A 22762-nucleotide genomic window follows, 5' to 3' on the forward strand; every position below is an offset into this window, starting at 1 on the left:
TGTTAGACGCATGGGGGTTCCCTTTCCTGTATGTGTTGTTATGTAAAAGGTCTGCAAAGGCTACAACCCATGCGTGTTCCCCCCAGAGGGACTTTCTCTCTCAAAAACAATTGTAACATGTTCCTCCTATGATAGTCAAATAAAAGATAAAACTACAGTGCCTTCCTGTTATAGTACATTTCTGAGCCTTTTTCAAAAGAAGAGGCAGATTCTCTGTCAACAAATTCTACCAAATCTATTTAGATTAGATACAATTACAAAACTCCATTAAGCCCCAACAAACAATGGAGACATGGCATTGGAAGTCCACCATAAATCAAATACACAGTGTAACCCTTAGATGCATAAGTGGGTCTCTTTTGACCCTCTGAGGTGGTTTTCTTGAAGTATCTTTGTAATGACATTTTTTTATCATTTCATATTCCAGCTATTCCTCAAAAAACACGTTTTGGATATCATGCCATTCCCATTTTTTATTTACATTTTAGGAAATTGTAGTTTTTGTATTACTACCCCAAGCTTCCATAAGTGGGTCAACAATGACCTGCATGCATTTCCTATGGAATTTCGTTTTTTTTCAAAATGTATTTTTTTTTTCTAATATTAGAAATAGTGAACATTTTTATATTTCTAATGTGAATTGATTTTTCTTAACCAAAATGACAAAAATGGCATAAAAACACATTATTCTAATACGGGTCCTTTTTGACCCACTTATGGAAGAGTGTAGGGTCCAGTCACTCGTGGATCAAAGGGTTAACTATTAAATAACATAAAGTGCCATTTGAGACATGATTGACAGCGGAGAGATGCTTCTGCTTCAAATGTTCATTACAGACCTTCCGAGTCGTTCTTCAGAACCCGGAGGATCCTCAGTCACTCCCTGAATGAGCTTTTGAGCCCGTTAATAGCCTTTCAAAGAAAGAGCTGTTGTCTTTTTTGACAGTGACCTCAAAAAGAATTGGGGGTGAGGTAAATAACTTAGCAAATCAAAAATCCACAAATGAACTTCCTCGTGTCTTTCAATGTTTTGGAAAACAATGAATCTTTAGGGCAAAGAGGAAGAGGATACACCAGGACATGATTCAAACACCATACCTGTTAGTAGATCACTTTACTGTTGGTTTAAGATGTGTAATGATCACATATAATTCTCCAGATATCAAGAATCACATTCAGACCTCATGTTGATTTCAGGGGTACTGAGATGTAATAATATAATAATACATTTGATTTATATAATTAGCACACTTTAAAGACACCGTAATCTCAAGGTGCTTCACAAAGCTATAAGGAAAAAATAAGAATATATCGAAATTATTTGTTCTTTTTAATGACTGATTTTAAATGCCATTTTCTTAATGTCTTTCATTTTCTGTAAAGCACTTTGAATTGCCTTGTGTTGAAAGGTGCTATATAAATAAACTTGCCTTGCCTTGCCTAAAGGAGCTTATTGGATACAAAATGGCAATATAAAAAATAAAAGATTAAGAGCTTAAAAGGTTTAAAAATAAATAAATAAATAAAGTAAATGACAGTCAGTAAAATGCGGTGTGGAACAGGTGGGTCTAGAGGCATTTCCTAAAAACTGAGAGTGATGCCGAGGTCCGTATGTTCTCTGGAAGCTGATTCCACAGACGTGGGCCCAGGGAGGAGAAAACACGGTCTCCCATGGTGACCAGTTTTGTCCGCGGGACAGCCAGGAGATTGGAGCTGTCTGACCTGAGTGTGCGTGATGTATGGGAATGTTTTCTGGTTAGCAGTTCCTGTAGGTAGGTGGGGCCAGTGTGTGGCGTTGAAGACCATTATGAGGACTTTGTTGTTGATCCGGTGTGTTACAGGGAGCCAGTGGAGTGAGTGAAGGATGGGGGTGATGTGCTCTGATTTGCGTGTTTTTGTGAGTATCCTGGCGGCACAGTTTTGTATAGATTGTAGTCTCTGAGTGGTTTTTGCTGGAATGCAAGCAGAGAATTGCAGTAGTCAATGCGTGAGGTGATGAAGGCATGGACCAGTTTTTCTGCATCCGGTTTGGTGAGGGAGTGTCGCATTTTGGAGATGTTCCTCAGGTGGTAGTATGAGGCTTGGCAGACCGTATTTATGTGTGCTTGGAATGAAAGGGAGAGCCCAGTTTCACACTTAGGCTCGTTACAAGTGGGGAGAGGGGAATGGAGTGGCCATTGATGCTGATATGAGGGATATCAGTTGTTTGTGTTTGATGTGGTGTTCCAATCAGAATGGCCTCTGATTGGCTGCTATTCAGTTGGAGGGAGTTGTTGCTCATCCAGTGGTGTATGTGTTCCAGGCATCTTGAGACATTTGAAAGTGCCAGATGTTTACCCGGGGCAGGGATGGCAGATGTCCTGTGAATATCACACAGTCCTATATGTATAGCATGTTCCACACTACTACACTTATTATAGAAGCATACTTCCCTTCAATCTTACTGTTAGCAAAAGTCAAAAGGTCTGACTTTATATTTTAAAGCCAATATATGTAGAATCTGCAAATGCCTGACTTGGCCACCAGTGGTCATACTAAAGCTAGCCCTGTAGTATTGTGTGTCTTTAGCTCAAATGTCTCAAAGTGTATAACAACATGAATGTTTTTAACATTTCAATAGAAGGCTTTAGTGTTGTTCTGCTCCGTATAACAATCAACGACACTCAAACTGCTGAGCAGGCACTCTGCTAAGACACACACTCACACACACACACACATGGACACACACTCACACACACATGACTGGCGAATCAATATTTATGAGCTATCATGCTCCTGACAAAGCAGGAAATGATGGCAGCCAATCAGAACAGTCTTAATCTCAGGGATGCCATTATATTGTCTGATAATCATTCATCAGCTTCTCCACTGGTTCCACAGCACAGTAAACAATACTGGCTCTACTCTGTGCGCAGACAAACACTGCTGCCGTGCATCTGGAGATACTGCTAATGATTGTATTTTATATTCATCTGGTATTTAAGCACCGCTAACTGAACTGTGTCCACTTTGATGTACTATAAAACAAATAAAAAATTGTAAAAGATAAGTAGACTGCATTTATAAAGAACTGTTCTGATTTGTGACCACTCATTATTCATCCACTGGTGGCGCAGCTACCTGGAGCAATTAGGGGTCAAGTATCTTCCACAAGGACCCTTCCACATGTTGATGGTAGGGGCCAGGGATTGAACCACCAAACTTGGTTGACGAACACTGTCCCTCCTCAGTCCCATGAAGTGGTAGATAAAAAGCAGACACCCAATTTAGGATGAATAAAGTACATATAGGCTAATCTAACATCCTCTTGTGCCCTGCAGATAAGACACCGGTACAATATTTTCATCCGTTCTAACATGGACTCAAGGCTGGATTAGCAAACAGGATCAGGCTCTGAAGGTCTCATATTAATGTGTGTCTTGTTTCCTTGTGGCAATTGGATGAATGTAAACGTGTGTGGACATTGATGAGCGCATTAGAAGCTTAGACAGACTTAAAGAACACTGGATCTTAGTTTGTGTAGCCATGTTGTCATGTGGCCATCATTTCAGCAAGCAAACATCATGGCTGTAATGGAGAGAAGCACATGGTGAAGTGGTAAATGTGTTTTCTTTCACAATAAACCATGTTTTGCTTTCAGGTATAATTACTGTTAAGTCAAAGCAAATGTATCCAGGTCGGAAAGTGTTCTGTCGTCTCCCTGAGGCAACATCTTTAGGGGGGCTACCGCCTTCAATACAACGACAGTGAGAGAGAGATGAGATAATAACCACAATTGATAACATGAATAATTATCAGCCTATTTAACTCAGGTTTAAACTTGAAAATGTAATTGTTCTATTTACCCCCAGATGGCTCTATTTCCCCCTTGTGACCAGATCAACTTACCCCTCATGTGGGGCAAATTAAGCCAGAGGAATGGTAAATGGACTGTACTTATATAGCGCTTTATCCAGTCTTTAAGACCCCTCAAAGCGCTTTACATACTACATGTCATTCCCCCATTCACACCCATTCATACAGAGCAGTGTACCTTACTCTAGGACCTAACATTCACACACATTCACACACCGTTGGCCATGCCATCGGGAGCAACTCAGGGTTAAGTATCTTGCCCAAGGATACATGGACATGTCGACTGCATGGGCTGGGATCGAACCCACAACCTTCTGGTTGAAAGACGACCACACTCCCTCACAGCCACAGTCGCCCTAGAGGACACCTTTCTTTTGAGAAGACACATTTCATGGCTCTTTATGATGCATTATGTTTGCTTTGGTTGACAGAAGTCATCCTGAAGTAAAGGTTGATGTTGTCATCGGACTTCTATCTGATTTGACCTTGCCTAGAGGACAACATAAGTACAAATTGGCTCTCTCCTACACCTGCTCCATAAATTCTACTCTTGGAATTGTAATATTCAGTTCAGAAATGTATTCAACTCAATGATTATTTAATTCAGATAGTGTTTGTTTAGCATTCCGCTGAAAGGTGCTTTTAATACGCTGCCCCCTTCACAGTACAATAGTGTCCAGATCAGCAGGTAACAGCATGTTTGTGTAGAGTTAAAGCATCATTTAAAAATGTCAATAATACATTTGCAGTCAAATATCTGGTTTGGTTATACCTGGTATCATGCTGATTTACAAATGAGTGAATGTACATAATCATTCACTATTATTGATGTCAAGGCATTCCCTGATTACATGAAGTTAATATGTCACTTTCTGTACATTTCATTCAATCAGCGGCCTTAACGGATCATCCTGCTGGAGGAAACAACTTACAACAGAGATGTTGAAAATGCTTCTCCCACATAATTGTTGTGTTTCTCGCATCTAGTGGAGCGTAATCTTTCATAATCTTCTTCAGACACAACAGGGCAGTGTTTAGTCATACATAATGACAGTTGTTTAGTATCTGCGCTGTACATCAACAGTTTCCTTTGTAGTATCACATTGGGATGCACCATAAAAGGACCATCGGCAAATGGATTTTGATTAAAGCTGCTTATACTGTGCACCCAACAAGAGCCCCCCCCCCCCCCCCCAGATGAGACAGTGTGAGGTGATGATGTCCCGCAAAATCACTTTAAGCTCTTTGTGGGTCTACAGGGCTAAAATGGGTAAACATAACAGCGTATTCTCAGAGAGGCTCCTTCACACAGTAGCAATGATATCTCCGCTGCACAGTCCTTCAGTGTGTGTGTGTGTGTGTGTGTGTGTGTGTGTGTGTGTGTGTGTGTGTGTGTGTGTGTGTGTGTGTGTGTGTGTGTGTGTGTGTGTGTGTGTGTGTGTGTGTGTGTCAGTGATTGGTTTCTGTTTTATGGACTGGCTAGAAGAGTGCTAGTAATCCGTAGAAATAAATCTGCTTTATTTGACCTTAGTGTTAACTCCAATAAAATACGCTTTACTGCTGGGAGGACACACACACACACACACACACACACACACACACACACACACACACACACACACACACACACACACACACACACACACACACACACACACACACACACACACACACACACACACACACACACACACACACACACACTAATGAAAGTGAGCTGTTGTCCTGTGGCCAAACGTTAAGCACAGAAACACAGAAATACTATTGTTGCCAGTGAATTTATTTTGTAAGCCTTGACAGTTGGTTTTCACTGATAGTGCTTCTCAGTTTCAGATTTCTGTCAGTGTTTCATCGTGGAGGGTGCAGAGAGAGCGACACTGCATGCTGAGGAGAGAAAAGCGCTCCTCTGGAGGCCCAAGAACTCAAGACCTACTGTGGGTCAACTTGTAAGTGCTGGGGAATTAATTCAACTCTTAAGAGCTTCCTTGTTTTCTTTTATTCATTGGCCAAGGTACAAGCAATACAGGTGGGTTTTCAGCTTGTGACAGAATATATGTAGACTCTCCTGATGTCAATGGTGGGGCTCGTTCCACCAATTTAGAGCCACGATAGAAAACAGGCACGTTTGAGTTGATTTAAGTTTAGCACCTCTGTCACCTCGCAGAGAGGCAGTAGCAAGCTGATTGGCTGATGAAGAGCAAAGTGTTCATGCTGGAATGGTTTGACCATGTTCTGGACTTAAGGACCGGTTCCCTTCACAGCATGGTAGCAGGGCAGCTCCAGTGTATGGAAGAGGACTCAGGCAACCAGTAAAGGGAGAGGAGGAGCGGTGCATTGTGGGAGAACAATAAAAAGCTTGAAACAGGTCGAGCTGCTGCATTCTGAATTAGCAGCAGAGGTCAGATAGCACTTACAGGTAGTGCTATTAACAATGTGTGAAAATGCTCTACTTACGCATAATATCAAATTTGATAAGTATGCTAGTTTTTAGAACTTTATTATGCCAGTACTGTTGTGTCAAAAATTGCACGTCTTTAAATTGATGTGTAAAATCAAATTACTGTACAATAACTACACACAGAGTCAAGAACAGAGATTATGGGCTTGTTTCTGACTACGGGGTCTTGTTATCGTTACAACTTTAGGTTGAAGTCAACACTCACTGTGAGTGTAGATTTGCCACTTTTTATTTATTTTTCGGTTGGAACAGTGGGATGTCTTTCCAGAGCACAACGTTAAACACTGTAATCCTAGTTCAGTGAGCACAGAGTGAAACCTCCAGCCTTGTTAACATGCAATCAATTGCAATGTATGTGTTCAGTTCAGTCATGGTGTTCATAATCTTTAGGGGGGGGGGGGGGGGGCGCTAGGCTCATGCTGATCAGGTACATTAGACTTCCAATGCTCATGTCTTCAGTAAAGACACAATGGTATTCTCTCTTATCTTAAACATGCACACACTTTTAGATTAGAAATGTAGGAATCACGTGATCTCATTGGGTATCAGATGTTAAAAAGGTGGGGACTTACTGTGCAACAACTTGCTGTAATGCTTTCTAGTGAGATAAAGGAAAGCAAAAGTCTGGGCCAGAACACTTGGAGGTCAACATTTTACAGCGGCAACTGGAGGTCAGATTTAAAATGTCAGTTTAAATCCTTTCAAAATGAGTTAGCTTGGAAACACTGTAGCCGCTCAGCTTGGCACTCACTAGCTGTTTAGTCATGCTCTGACAGAACGAATGTAATCATTAAGATCTTACATCTCCAAAATCAAACATGTTTAAAACCAATAGCGCAGCCACAAGAAAAGCTCATGCCCTGGTACCACACAAGGTGCCACCTGCTCATTTGAAGAACTAAAGATTTACACACAACCTTCAGATTGGGGATTACCCACTGCTTCCTGAGCCACAGCCTCCCAAGGAAAAGTGAACCCTTAAACTTAAAGGGTCACTACTGGATGGTAAATTCCAGGCTTTTATGTGTTTCCTGTATAAAGTTGACCTTATCTGAATAAGGCATCTTTCAGGAGAACGCAACAAATTGGTTGCATGTCCGTTCAGTAATATGGAAATTAGTACTTTGAAGTTTATAACCAGAAAAGATAACTTACTTACAATTATTCTCTGGCCATGTCATGTTCATGCTATCTTGTTCCTGTCACATCCAATCAGAGAGGAGGAAAGCTTTACACTCCTAATTAGGATCAGATGTTCCAATCTGAAGAGCTCAAGCTTGGATAATTAAGTCAGATTTTTGACAATTACAAAACCAAGCTACACCAGCCAAATACAGAGAGAGAAAAGAGCCATCATTGCCTCAGTTGACTTACTTTATTATTAACAAACACCTCATGGCTTTGAAGAAGAAAATATACATTTAAATGAAAGTGGTAATAATGTAAGGAATCCTTCTACAGCTTTCATTGGCTGATTACATTACGCAATATTACGCAGTGCAATATGCTGAATGGCAAATTATTTTCCGTGTGATGCCAACAATCATGAACTACCACATTCAACCTAAACCTCCCCTCCCCAATATTTGGTACAACATCATGCAAGATGACAAAACATCTACTGTACACCCGTCCACTCACATGCTTCTTCTTTAATAATAATAATAATAATAGCTTGGATTTATATAGCGCCTTTCATGAGACCCAAAGTCACTTTACAAAAAAGAACAGGGCAAAACAAACATAACAAAAACAAAAGGCAGTCAGACAACCAGTCAGACAGACAAAACGACAAATAGATTAGGGGCCAAAGGCCTTAGTAAACAGATGGGTCTTGAGGGCCCTTTTGAAGGCGTCAAGCGTGGGGATGTTGCGGATCTCTGCAGGGAGAGTGTTCCAGAGGGTGGGGGCTGCCACGCTGAAGGCTCTGTCCCCGAAGGTTCGCAGGTTGATGCGGGGGGTGGTAAGCAGGCCGGAGTCTGATGACCGCAGGTTCCGGGGTGGGGCATGTGGGTGAAGGATGTCCGATAGGTACTGGGGGGCATGGGCATGGAGGGACTTGTAGGTAAGGAGGAGGACTTTGTAGGTGATGCGGGACTTGACCGGCAACCAGTGGAGGTGGATGAGGGTGGGAGTGATGTGCTGCCACGGCTTTGTATGTGTGAGTACCCTAGCAGCACAGTTTTGAACTTACACATTATGGATACAAGCGATTTTCACCCATTTAGTAATTACATGTTCTAAATTTGTAAACAGCAATATGTTTCCTATCGCTTAAACCTCCAGGGCTGTAGGCTACACAGTTTAATACTGTCAACTTCTAATTTTGGGAAAAACAAAAACGTCTTTTAAAACTACAATTCCCAGTAGGGACGTGCCATAGAGAACATGTTGCGAAACACAATAGCCAGCATGTGTAGTTCTGGGGGGGCGTTCGAGTCCAGTTTTGAATAATCTGCCGTGGTTTCGTTCCATTTAAAAGAGCTTGACGCTCGGCGTAATCTTGGCGCACTGCCACTCCAACATCCAATCCCAGAGTTTGAAGATTCATCACGGGGTTTGTCTTCTGTTACGGTCCTTTCTTCTTAGAGGAAGTACAGAAACACGTAACTCTGGATTTGTTTTAATGTTTGAGGTGCAATAAACGACACAGCAGCTTTTTGGCATGTTAAAACTATTATTTTCTGCCTCGCTCATGAGAGTAACAGCTGGCGAAATTACAGCCTCGCCTACTGATTTCAAATGTACTCTAAAAAGATATTTATAAATGATTATTATCATTACAAAGCAAGACAATAAATGGCAAAGATATGTAGAAAATGAACGTATTTAAGATACGTTCATAAGAAACGTAATGTGGAAGAAAATATGTTTCTAGAAGATATTTAGAAAATAAACGTATTTGAGATACGTTCATAACGAACGTAACGTGGGAGAAAATACGTTTCTTGCTAAACGTAGTTGAGAATGCAGTTTAGTTCTTTGGGAACGTCATTTTTAGGAGACAGGGTTGCCATAATACATTCTGACGAAAAATACAAATTATTATGAATACAAATAAAATAAAAGAAGCCTCCCGTGAGTTACTACAAGCTATAAAGTAGATTTTAAAAACGTTTTATAGAATAAAAGCTCACTGCTGGACGTTGTAGAAATGCGTGTGTGCACTACGACAAAGGAGCCTCATTCACTTTACATTGGGGTTGTTTGCGTGGTGGAGTCACGAACTTTGCTACATTTACGTGTCTGCACCACGCAAACAAACGGTGTTAGTCATGCATTCTGGTGAGATCAGGTTGGTGGCAGCACTGTTCAATGTCTCTTGAAAACATTACCCACTGTAGTATGTGACGTGTGAATAAACTCCAACTCTGTATCAACAACACTGTTGTGTAACTTCAGTTAAATACTTGTATGTGTGTAGATTAGAAAGAGGTAAGATAAAGGATCTGCAGTATTTTATGAAGTATTAATCGTACAAAGGTCAGTTTTATACAAGTAGAAGTGTGTATTTACCTGGTAGTAGGCTGTCAGTAATGGCTACGCCTCTCTATTTGGACTGGTAGATCTCGACAGACTGGCAATTTTAAAAGTAGCTCTCGGTTCAAAAAAGGTTGGGCACCCCTGGTCTACAGTGTGGCCGCCGCTGCTTGCCGTTTGATGTCCAGAGACGCTATTGCCGGCATGCAGTTGTCAGAAAACACACCTTGCCTGGTATAATAGCTCTGATTAATGCGTTTCACCGTTGAATGTGAAACACAGCGTTAATACGAAGGCGCGCGGCCCCCGTGAGAGTGGCCGCGGTGCGTTCAGGGACCTCCGCAGAAGAACGGTGGGTTACGTATTGTAACCCTAGTTCTAGAGATATGTGTGTGTGAAAAATGCCTTCAGTAAAAATGATTGCATTTATCCCAGAGTAAGAGTCATCTCTCTCCAAAATTCCACATTTCCCCATAATGTCCGTTTCAAAGAGACGGCATTTTGACCGACCCGCAGCCCCACGAGAGCATGCCGCGGTGCGTTCAAGGACCTCAGTAGAAAATCTGCCCTTTCTGTGTCAGCCCCCCATCGGACAAACTTCCTTTTATGGAAGGTTTGGCAGCGGAGTAGGCCACCAGAGAGTACTACAGCTTCTTAGCTGTCCCCTAAACAAAGTTTTATGGGGAATGGAAGCTCAGCTGTGTACTGACAGAGTGGATGGACAGGACACTGAGACTGGGTTACTCACTCCAGTTTTGCATCGTCCCTCCTCCATTCAGGGGCATAAGAGAGGAAAATCTATCATCCTAGGAGGAGATAGGTTTCCTTTCAACAGAGATTCAGGCCCTGTTGCAAAAAAAGGCTGTGTATGTTGTGCACTTTCAGGAGAGAGAAAAGGGGCTTTACTCCATGTACTTCCTGGTTCCCAAGAAGACAGGAGAATTCAGACCCATTCTGGATCTTCGCAGCCTGAATCAGCACATTGCCTGCAAAAAGTTCCATATGTTCCATTGGTTCACAACCATCGACCTGAAGGACGCTTACTTTCGTGTCGAAAATTGCTTCAAAGCACAGACAGTATTTGCGTTTTGCCTTCCAGGGGGTAGCCTACGAGTACAACAGACTACCGTTTGGCTACTCCCTATCCCCACGCACGTTAAGCAAATGTGTGGCCACAGCGCTTCAGCCGCTTTGCGACCATGGCATGAGGGTTTTATAATACGAGCTCATAGTCATGGTCAGGTCCAGGGAAGGGGCAAACACAGCCCAATTGATCCAAGTGGATTGCAGTCAATTGGAAGAAGAGCAGTCCCATACCTCACAAGCAGGTGGGGTATCTGGGGATTTTGCTCGATGCAGGCAGACTACGTACCACCCTGTCAGAGAGCAGACAGGCATCCCTACTTCAAGCAGTTTGCAGACTGCGAGAGAGGGCAACGGTGACAGCTTTGACCATCATGCAGACTCTGGGTCTCATGGCGGCTGCTGACCTCGTGGTACCACTGGGGTTACTGCATATGCGTCGCCTGCAGAGGTGGTTTGCCGGCCTTCATTTGGATCGCAAGAGGCACAAACGACGTCTGGTGACCACCCCCCCCCCTCTCAGTGGAGGGCAACCTCTGATACTGGGGGTCCCCAAAGCATCTGCGGAGGGGAACTCCGCTGGGGCGGGTGACCTCCTACGTCACGGTGTTCAAGATGCATCCGTGACAGGATGGGGGGGGACCTGCCTAGAGAGAGCTATAGGTGGTGGCTGGCCTTTGACAGAAACTGGGCACATCAACCTTCTAGAGCTACGGGCAGTAGTACTGCTCCTACAGCACTGCAAACCCTTACTACAGGGCAAACATGTGCTGCTGAGGAGCGTCAACCGCACCACAGTGGCTTACATCAACAGGCAGGTCTGAGTCAGCTCCGCCGCCTTGTTTAGCGCAGCGGAGAACCTGTGGTTGTGGGTCTCTGAAAGCCCCCCACATTCCGGGACTGGAGAAAAGGGGGGCCGGCCTCATGTTAAGAGGCGGGCCCCTGCCAGAAGAATGGTGGTTCTCCCTGGCTCGGCAGGACAATCCACCCTGGGGGGTGGACACGTTTGCACACGAGCCATGGCCAAGATAGCTGCTCTACGCCTTTCCACCGCAGGTGCAATAGGGGCGTTACCCTCTTTGGGCCAACCTCTCCAGAATGGCTCCTGAGAGGGACAGGCTGAGACGGAAGGAACTGTCTGACAAAGTTATTCAGACTATCCAGGCAGCAGCAATCTGCTGTTTCTACACGGACCACGATTGCGGTAAGCATGTTGTAACTTCCGGTTGTTGTTGTCATCTCCGGCTATCCCGTGTGCCTGTTCTGTTGCTGATAGCTTATTATCTTAAACTTAATCGATCGTTTTAAAACTCTTGATCACGGCAACTGCCTGACGTTGTAATCACACGTTACTACAGCTTAAGCACTCACAACTCTCCTTCTCTTAGCGACTGTAACTCCACAGTTGCCTACACTCTTTTCGGGTTTGCTAACGGTAGCTACTTTAGCTTGATAGCTAGCCATGGCTCTTTCCCCACCCTCGGGTGCTATTTCCTGCTCTAACTGTCTCATGTTTGGTTACTTCCCTACCTCCTTTACTGGTACCGATACATGTGTTAAATGTAGTATAGTTGTTAGGTTGGAGGCGGGAATCATAGCCATAGAAGCCCGGCTCCGCATCTTAGAAAGTAACTCAGCTACAGTAAAGCCCATGTTAGCCGGTGCGGACCGGCAAAAGGTAGCTCCTATTAGCCGTCCCCCGGCAACTCCCGAGCAGCAGGGAGATTGGGTGACTGTTCAGAAGGGGCATAACGCGAAACCCGCAGGTCCCCACCAACCCGTTCACGTATCTAACAGGTATTCCCCACTCAGCGAGACACCCGCTGAGAAGCCAACTCTGGTTATTGGTAGCTCTATTATGAGACACGTGAATTTAGAGACCGAAGCCTCCACAGTCACATGCATTCCGGGGGCCAGAGCGGGCGACGTTGAGGCGCATCTTAAACTGCTGGCTAAAAATAAACGTAAATACAGTAGGATTGTTATTCACGTCGGTGGTAATGATGTTCGTTTACGCCAATCAGAATGCACCAAACTTAATGTGGCGTCGGTGTGTGGTTATGCTAAAACAATGTTGGACACCGTAATCTTCTCTGGTCCCCTCCCCAATCTGATCAATGATGACATGTATAGCCGCATGTCATCATTTCAGCGCTGGTTGTCTTGGTGGTGCCCAGCAAACAATGTGGGCTTCGTGAATAATTGGACAGCCTTCTGGGGAAAACCTGGTCTGATTAAGAGAGACGGCATTCATCCTACTTTGGAAGGTGCAAATCTCATTTTGGCAAACATTTCAGGGCTTTGTGGACTTAATCCATGACAAACTGGAGTTGAGACCAGGAGGCGGAGTCACAGTCTTACACGCTTCTCTGCGCTCTCTCCTAGGCAGTCATCCATAGGAATCCCGAACCCGATAAAATACCCAATATTAACGGTGTGTGTGTCTGCCCAAGGATAATTTAAGGTAAAACCTAATAGAGGTGTCATACATAATAACCTAATAAAAGTAAATGTAACAACTACTACAGTGCAACAAAACAGGAAGATTAAATGTGGTCTCTTAAACATAAGATCTCTAGCATCTAAAGCAGTATTGGTAAATGATTTAATATCAGATTATAATATTGATATATGCTGTCTCACGGAAACTTGGTTGAGACAGGAAGAATATGTCAGCATAAATGAGGCCACTCCACCCAGCCATATCAATACTCATATCGCCCGAGGCACGGGCAGAGGAGGTGGAGTTGCAGCAATCTTTGACTCAAGTTGACTTATCAATACTAAACAAAAATTAAATTATACCTCCTTTGAAAGCCTCGTTTTCAGTCTTACGCATCCGACCTGGAAAACTTTGCAGCCAATCTTATTTGTTACAGTGTACCGTGCACCAGGTCCTTATTCAGAATTCTTATCAGAATTCTCTGAGTTTTTATCAGCTTTGGTACTTAAAACAGATAAAGTAATTATCGTAGGTTATATTCATGTTGACGATGATAAAAATAGCCTTACTGTTGCATTTAACTCTATATTAGATTATGTTGGTTTCTGTCAGAGTGTAAATAAACCAACCCACTGCTATAATCACACTCTCGACCTTGTTCTGACTTATTGTGTTGAAATTGAGCAACTATTAGTCGAACCGCATAATCCTGCTTTATCCGACCATTTCTTAGTAACTTTTGAAGTACTGTTACTAGACTACAAAGCATTAGTCAAAAGCTCCTGCAGCAGAAACCTATCTGTTTGTGCTATAGCCAAATTTAAGGAAGAGATTCCACCAATACTTAACTCGATAGCATGTCTGCATGTAAGGGAGGAAACTTATACAAAATGTACACCACCCCAAATTTATCATGTTGTTGATAGTGCTACAGATGCACTGCGAATGAAATTAGACTCTGTTGCTCCTTTAAAAAAGAAGAAAATAAAACAAAATAGATTAGCTCCATGGCATAAGGCCGAAACCCGCAAAATAAAGCAAAAGTGATGGGTCGATGTTGTTGGACGACAGGGCGTTTATCCGAGGGGCGGAGCCTGCGTAAGATATAACGGGGGGTTACGTATTGTAACCCTAGTAATATAAGCACAGACGGAGCCCTCTACTTGGGGCCCTGTCTGTCCTATGCCGTTCGCTGAAGAGGGTGTAGAATGACAGTCAGGAGGCGGGGCAACCTTATATACGGTGGGCTTGCGCGCGCATTCAGATAGGCCCGCCCCGAGGGGCCGGCTACGTTTATAGATATCTCAGTACGTGAATGCTCACATAGCATGATTGAGGGTAAGGCAAGGCAAGGCCATTTTATTTATATAGCACTTTTCAGCACGTGGCGATTCAAAGTGCTTTACAGATTAAAATCAAATGACATTTAAGAACAAATACAGCACAAGTACATTATTAAAAAGGCATTTAAAAACAGGCATAATAGGGTAGTGCCCATAGAGTCCAGTAGGGCTTCGCCTGTGCTTATATAACTAGGGTTACAATACGTAACCGCCCGTTTCTCCTTAAATGTTTGCAAGCTAACTGATGAAAGAGGATTAAAAGAGACAGTTTGTAACAGGAATCAGTTTTGCTGCTGGCTACCTCTTGATGTGAATGCCAGAGGAAACCTGTGAGAGCCAATGAAACACAGAGAAGTGAGTTTTAGACCAGACATCTCACTCTGTCTTAACCCACTGAGTTAAAGTGATAGCTATCCCTATTGTTACACACTGAACAAGGAACTGAATAACTCCCCATATACACACGCACACGCACACACACACACACACACACACACACACACACACACACACACACACACACACACACACACACACACACACACACACACACACACACACACACACACACACACACACACACACACACACACACACACACAGCTGACAAGTATGACATCAGAGCTCCAGGCAGAGAAATGCGGCATGTGTGCAGCAGCAGAAAAAAAGCTAATAAAGCAAATAGTGTTATCAGTAATTTAACAGCAGGCTGATATGGCCTATTGATCTGTCCACTCAAATCTTTTATCTCCACCACACAATGTATCCACTCTGCGGTTTATGACCCCGCCACCACACACTCATAGTAAAACACAAGGCATGCAGAGACACACTGAACACAATATAAACACAAACAGATATAAACACACTCCAAATCGCAATGTAACAACACTCAACACAACAACACACTGCATAATGCAGTGGCGAACCGTGTCTATCACAACTGGACCTTCTGTACACACCCTATGGTACCCCCCCCCCCCACCCCCCCGCTATTATAATGTCTGTCTTTTCACTGAATTGTCCTCTTGAAAAGGGTACTCACAACAATTCCACAACAACATCATCTTCACCTGTTGCACTTTCAATTTCAACGTTAAAAACAATAAAACGGCATATGAATTGCTCCGTGGCATTTATCTACAAGATCCACAGTCTATGCAGTTACCCAACAGTGTCTCAGGTTATATTACTGTGCCAGTACACACAACCCAGTCTCAAAGCATTTCGTGTTATAGTCATGACATTTAATCTATTGATTCGTGTTCACCAACACGATTTTCCCCTTTTTTTCGTGTCACACAAAACTATTTTAAAAGCAATGTGTGTCGTGGTAGTGTGTGTTGTGCCTGCATCACGTTCATTACAACGGTTCTTACTCAATATCTAGCCACGATTATTGTTTTTAAATCGTATAATGTCTGACTTTTTTTGCCATCCGCGAGGAAAATAAATGGGGCTCAGAGCCTCAGAATACTGAAATCTGTAATTTTTAAATATTTTTTCTTTCTAATTTGTTATTCTTTTCTAAATAACACACGGTTATTTACTCAACAATAACACACAATTATCCTTGTTTCGATTTATTTGTTTGATTCTATGATTTCGGGCTTTTTTGGTGTCCGTCAGGAACTGAATTTCAAAATAAAATAACCGGAAACAGATACACACCCACTGAACTGATTACCCAAAATCCTCAGCTATAGTTTAAGCTTGATGATTGGATTGTTTAGCCGCAATGCACGTTGGAGATATGCTGTTTATGCGATATGAAATCCAAAAAACATTTAAAAAAAGAAAATAATGCTTTATTACGAGTGTGTTTGCTTTTCTCTTTGGAAGTCATCACAAAATGGCATTGTAATACACGGTTCGGCTGCATTAAATATTAGACGTCTTCCATAGTTCTTTATTCATAGAGCCCTGATTAGAAGACTTCTGGACTAACTGGAAGAACTGCCACTGAAACTGAATATGTGACATGGATCGTAAATATATCAGCAATTAAACAACATCTTCAATTCCCTTGCAGTATCAACACTAATTCGGCTGACTTTTATATTTGATCCAATTGTTAGATAGGCTATATTTACCCCATAACGGTGCACAGCGGATAGAAAAGGACTTGTCGTTTTTAAAGATATTACTGATTTTCTTTGAATATGAGAATGTAAATACTGAGTTGAGAGAATAGTCAGGGGTTTTGGGTGATGGGAGACACATCTATGGAATCACAATTTCAATAGTTTACCATTAATTGACGGATATACCTTTCTGTCTGTGATGTTTTACAAATCAGATATTTATATGTAGAAGTAAAAACATGTGAAATAATTATGTGAAAACATGAATAAAACTACACATCTTCAGATGTTATACTTACATAAGTGTCCTACACTAATAATACAAAGTTATTATGTTATTGCATGCTGTGTGTACCTTGTGTGCACCGCCTAGTGGTTAAAGCAAGTAATTGAATATATTTTTAAAATATTTTTTATTTGATGAAAAAAATACTAAGAGTACTGAGGGGGAAAGTAGAAGGTCAATGATATTGATAACTGATATTATACATATGAATTATACTGTTATGTATGCCTCTCTGAAGAACCAGCACCTTACCGTGGTAGAGAGGTTTGTGTGCCCTGATGAACCTGGGGGCTGTGTTGTCTGGAACCTTGTGTTCCTGGTAGGGTCTCCCATGGCAAATTGGTCTCAGCCAAGGAGCCAGACTAAGATTGGTTCACAAGACCTCATGAAAGACGACACACGAAGTGAGGATACCCGGCCCGGAGGAAGCCCGGGGTCCCCTTCTGGAGCCAGGCCCAGAAGGAGGACTCGTCGGCGAGCGTCTGGTGGCCGGGCTTGCCACGGAGCCCGGCCGGGCACAGCCCGAAAAGGCAACGTGGGCAACACCTCCGCTTCTCCGTCCCGCGGGCCCACCACCTACGGGAAACAGCGATGGGGTCGGGTGCGCTGCCAGAAGGGTGGCAGTGAAGGCAGAGGGTCTCGACGGACCAGACCCGGGCGACAGAAGCTGGCTTTGGGGACGTGGAACGTCACCTCTCTGGGGGGGAAGGAGTCGGAGCTTGTGCGGGAGGTGGAGCGTTACCAGTTGGATCTGGTTGGGCTCACCTCTACGCACAGCGTCGGCTCTGGAACCTTACTTCTGGATAGGGGTTGGACTCTATTCTTCTCCGGAGTTGCTCAAGGTGTGAGGCGCCGGGCGGGTGTGGGGATACTCACAAGTCCCCGGTTGGGTGCTTCGTTGTTGGAGTTTACCCCAGTGGACGAGAGGGTCGCCTCCCTACGCCTGCGGGTTATGGGGGGGGAAACTCTGACTGTTGTGTGTGCTTATGCACCCAACAGCAGTTCAGAGTATACGGCCTTCTTGGAGACCCTGGAAAGAGTCCTGTATGGGGCTCCTGAAGGGGACTCTTTAATCTTGCTGGGAGACTTCAACGCACATGTGGGCAATGATGGAGACACTTGGAGGGGGGTATTGGGAGGAACGGCCCCCCTGATCTGAACCGGAGTGGTGGTTTGTTACTGGACTTCTGTGCGAGTCATGGATTGGCCATAACAAACACCATGTTCGAACATAAGGATGCTCATAAGTGTACGTGGTACCAGAGCAACCTAGGCAGAAGGTCCAAGATCGATTTCGTTATCGTATCATCGGACCTGAGGCCGTATGTTTTGGACACTCGGGTAAAGAGAGGGGCGGAGTTGTCAACTGATCACCATCTGGTGGTGAGTTGGGTCGAGTGGCGGGGGAAGCCTCTGGATAGACCTGGTAAGCCCAAACGTGTAGTTCGGGTGAACTGGGAACGTCTGGAGGAGGCCCAAGTTCAGGAGGCCTTCAACTCACACCTCCGGCGGAGCTTTTCGGGCATTCCTGTGGAGGTTGGGGACATTGAACCAGAGTGGTCGGTGTTCAAAGCCTCTATTGCCGAAGCCGCGGCGGGGAGCTGTGGTCTCAAGGTCCTAGGTGCCTCAAGGGGCGGTAACCCTCGAACCTCCTGGTGTACACCGGTGGTCAGGGAAGCCGTCCGACTGAAGAAGGAGGCCTTCAGGGATTTGTTATCCCGGGGGACTCCCGAGGCAGTTCCAAGGCCGTGGCCGTGGCCGAGGCAAAGCAGCGGGTGTGGGAGAAGTTCGGAGAAGACATGGAAAAGGACTTTCGGACGGCACCAAAGTTGTTCTGGAAAACTCTACGACACCTCAGGAGGGGGAAGCAGGGAACCATCCAAGCTGTGTACAGTAAGGATGGGACGTTGTTGACCTCAACTGATGGAGTGTTAAGGCGTTGGAAGGAGCACTATGAGGAACTCCTGAACCCGACAACTCCGCCCTCTATGTTAAAGGCAGAGCTGGGGTATGACGGGGGATCGACACCATTCTCCCGGGGGGAGGTCACTGAGGTCGTCAAACAACTTCACAGGGGGTGGATGAGATCTGCCCAGAAATGCTGAAGGCTCTGGGTGTTGAGGGACTGTCATGGTTGACACGTCTCATCAACGTTGCGTGGAAGTCGGAAACAGTACCGAAGGAGTGGCAGACCGGGGTGGTGGTTCCCCTTTTTAAAAAGGGGGATCAGAGGGTGTGTGCCAATTACAGAGGCATCACACTACTCAGCCTCCCCGGGAAAGTTTACTCTAAGGTACTCGAAAGGAGGGTCAGGCCGATTGTCGAACCTCAGATTGAGGAGGAACAATGCGGATTCCGTCCTGGTCGTGGAACAACGGATCAGCTTTTTACTCTCGCAAGGATCCTGGAGGGGGCCTGGGAGTACGCTTATCCAGTCTACATGTGTTTTATAGACTTGGAGAAGGCGTATGACCGGGTTCCCAGGGAGTCACTGTGGGAGGTGCTGCGGGAGTATGGGGTGAGGGGGTCTCTACTCAGGGCCATCCAATCTCTGTACTCCCAAAGCGAGAGCTGTGTCCGGGTCCTCGGCAGTAAGTCGGACCCATTTCAGGTGAGGGTTGGCCTCTGCCAAGGCTGCGCTTTGTCACCAATCCTGTTTGTAATATACATGGATCGGATTTCGAGGCGTAGTCGTGGAGGAGGGGGTCTGCAGTTCGGTGGACTAAGGATCGCACCACTGCTTTTTGCAGATGATGTGGTTCTGATGGCTTTATCGGTCTGCGACCTTCAGCACTCACTGGATCGGTTCGCAACCGAGTGTGAAGCAGCTGGGATGAGGATCAGCACCTCCAAATCTGAGGCCATGGTTCTCAGCAGGAAACCGATGGACTGTCCACTCCAAGTAGGGAATGAGTCCTTACCCCAAGTGAAGGAGTTCAAGTATCTCGGGGTCTTGTTCTCGAGTGAGGGAACAATGGAGCGTGAGATGGGTCGGAGAATCGGAGCAACGGGAGCGGTACTGCAGTCGCTTTACTGCACCGTTGTGACGAAAAGGGAGCTGAGCCAGAAGGCAAAGCTCTCTGTCTACCGCGCCATTTTCGTTCCTACCCTCACCTATGGTCATGAAGGATGGGTCATGACCGAAAGAACGAGATCGCGGGTACAAGCGGCCGAGATGGGTTTTCTCCGCAGGGTGGCTGGTGTCTCCCTTAGGGATAAGGTGAGAAGCTCGGTCATCCGGGAGGGACTCGGAGTTGAACCGCTCCTCCTTCGCGTCGAAAGGAGCCAGTTGAGGTGGTTCGGGCACCTAGTTAGGATGCCACCTGGGGCGCCTCCCTAGGGAGGTGTTCCAGGCACGTCCAGCTGGGAAGAGACCAAGGGGTAGACCTAGAACCAGGTGGAGGGATTATATCTCTTCGCTGGCCTGGGAGCGCCTTGGGATCCCCCAGTCAGAGCTGGTTGATGTGGCCAGGGAAAATAAAGTTTTCAAAATCCTGACTCAAATCCTGACTCACTGTGCAAAACATAGTAGACTCGTGCGGACTCAGAGCCGTAACCGTATAGCAGCAGATCCAGAGATCCAGCAGACTCGTCATCGTCATGCACGAGTCAACAGCAGACTCAGATTCGCCAAATCGCAAAATAACCCTTTTTTTTGTGATCAACATTTTTTTTAAAGAAAATACACTGTGTAGCGGAGGTTAATGTAACGTTAGTTTAATATGCTCGTGAAATGCAACAACTTTTCGGTTTCACCGGTAAGTTTCTACGCTCTTGATGATGCTGACTCATATGACTCAAATGACTCGTATGACCCGGATCTCTTCAATAACTGACTCAGAAGACTCAGAGTCCGTAAACGGATCCGGATTTGCCATCTCTAAACTAAAGTCTGATTTAAGGGTTGTTTATATTTCACATAATTAATCAGAATCTGCAAAGTAACTAAAAATAAATGTAGTGGAGTAAAAATACCAGGTTAACCTCTGAATTGAAGTGGAGTAGAATTCCAAAGTAACAATGAGCTGTCATGTGGGTATATATTAATGTTGCCCATTATGGATACAAGCAATTTTCACCCATTCATTAATTATATGTTTAGCATTTTATAACACCAATGTGTTTAATACTGGCAACTTCTTCTTCGTTCCCAGAAGAGACGTCCCATAGAACATTTTGCGAAACACAATAGCCAGCATTTGTAGTTCTGGGGGGGCGTTCAAGTCCAGTTTTGGATAGTCTGCCGTGGTTTCATTCCATTTCAAAGAGCTGTTTGACACTCGGCGTAGCCTTGGCGCACTCAATCAATCAATCAATCAATGTTTATTTGTATAGCCCAATATCACAAATGTTACATTTGTCTCAGTGGACTTCACAGTTTGTACAGAATATCAGTATGACAATAAGACACCCTCTGTCCTTAGACACTCACATCGTACAAGGAAAAACTTCCGGAGAAAACCCCACAGTTTAAAGGAAAAAATGGGAGAAACCTCAGGGAGAGCAACAGAGGAGGGATCCCTCTCCCAGGACGGACAGACGTGCAATAGATGCCGTGTGTAAATTGAAAAGATAATACATTTGCAATCCAGGACTTATGATCCAGGACCACGGCCACGACTCGCGATCCAGGACTCGCGATCCATGACACAGGACCGCAGGATCATCCATGACTCTGGATCCCGGCGTATATAGACACCAAAAAGAAAGACATTTGGGGAAGCTGGGTTAATCGGAACATGAGAGTACACAGGTATAGACAGAGAGAAGGAAGAAGTAAGATGTCCCCCGACAAACTAAGCCTATATCAGCAAAACTAGGGGCTGAATCTAATCAGCCCCAACTATAAGCTTTATCAAAAAGGAAGGTCTTAAGCACACTCTTAAAAATGGATAGGGTGTCTGCCGTCCGAACACAAACTGGAAGCTGACTCCACAAAAGTGGAGCTTGATAAGAAAAGGCTCTGGCTCCCATTGTACTTTTAGAGACTCTAGGAACAACCAACAACCCTGCATTCTTGGAACGCAATGCCCTAGTAGGACAGTAGGGTATAATGAGTTCTTTAAGGTAAGATGGCGCCTGCCCATTAAGGGCTTTGTAGGCGAGAAGAAGAATTTTAAATTCTATCCTGTGTTCTATAGGGAGCCAGTGTAAGGCAACCAGAACAGGAGTAATGTGGTCCCTTTTCTTAACTCTGGTTAGTACACGAGCTGCAGCATTTTGAATCAGGTGAAGCGACTTGACTGACTTCTTGGTACACCCTGATAATAAGGAGTTACAATAATCCAGCCTTGAAGTAACAAATGCATGGACTAGTTTCTCTGCATCGTTTTGAGGCAAGATATGCCTGATTTTTGCAATGTTACGTAATTGGAAGTAGGCGGTCCTTGAAATTGATTTTATGTGGGTGTTAAAGGATAAATCCTGATCAGATATAACACCAAGATTCCTTACACTCTCACTGGAGGCCAAATTAATGCCATCCATAGTTAGTATATCTTTAGATAATTTGTTTCGTAGATTCTTCGGGCCAAGTACAATAACTTCAGTTTTGGTCGTGTTTAACATCAAAAAATGTAAGGTCATCCACGTTTTTAAGTCCTTGAGGCAGTCTTGAATTTTATTTAGATGATTAATTTCATCAGGCTTGATTGATAAATATAGTTGAGTATCATCCGCATAACAATGAAAGTTTACAGAATGATTCCTTATAATATTGCCTAACGGAAG

This window comes from Notothenia rossii (genome assembly GCF_949606895.1).
Source record: "Notothenia rossii genome assembly, chromosome: 3".
Classification (NCBI taxonomy): Eukaryota; Metazoa; Chordata; class Actinopteri; order Perciformes; family Nototheniidae; genus Notothenia; species Notothenia rossii.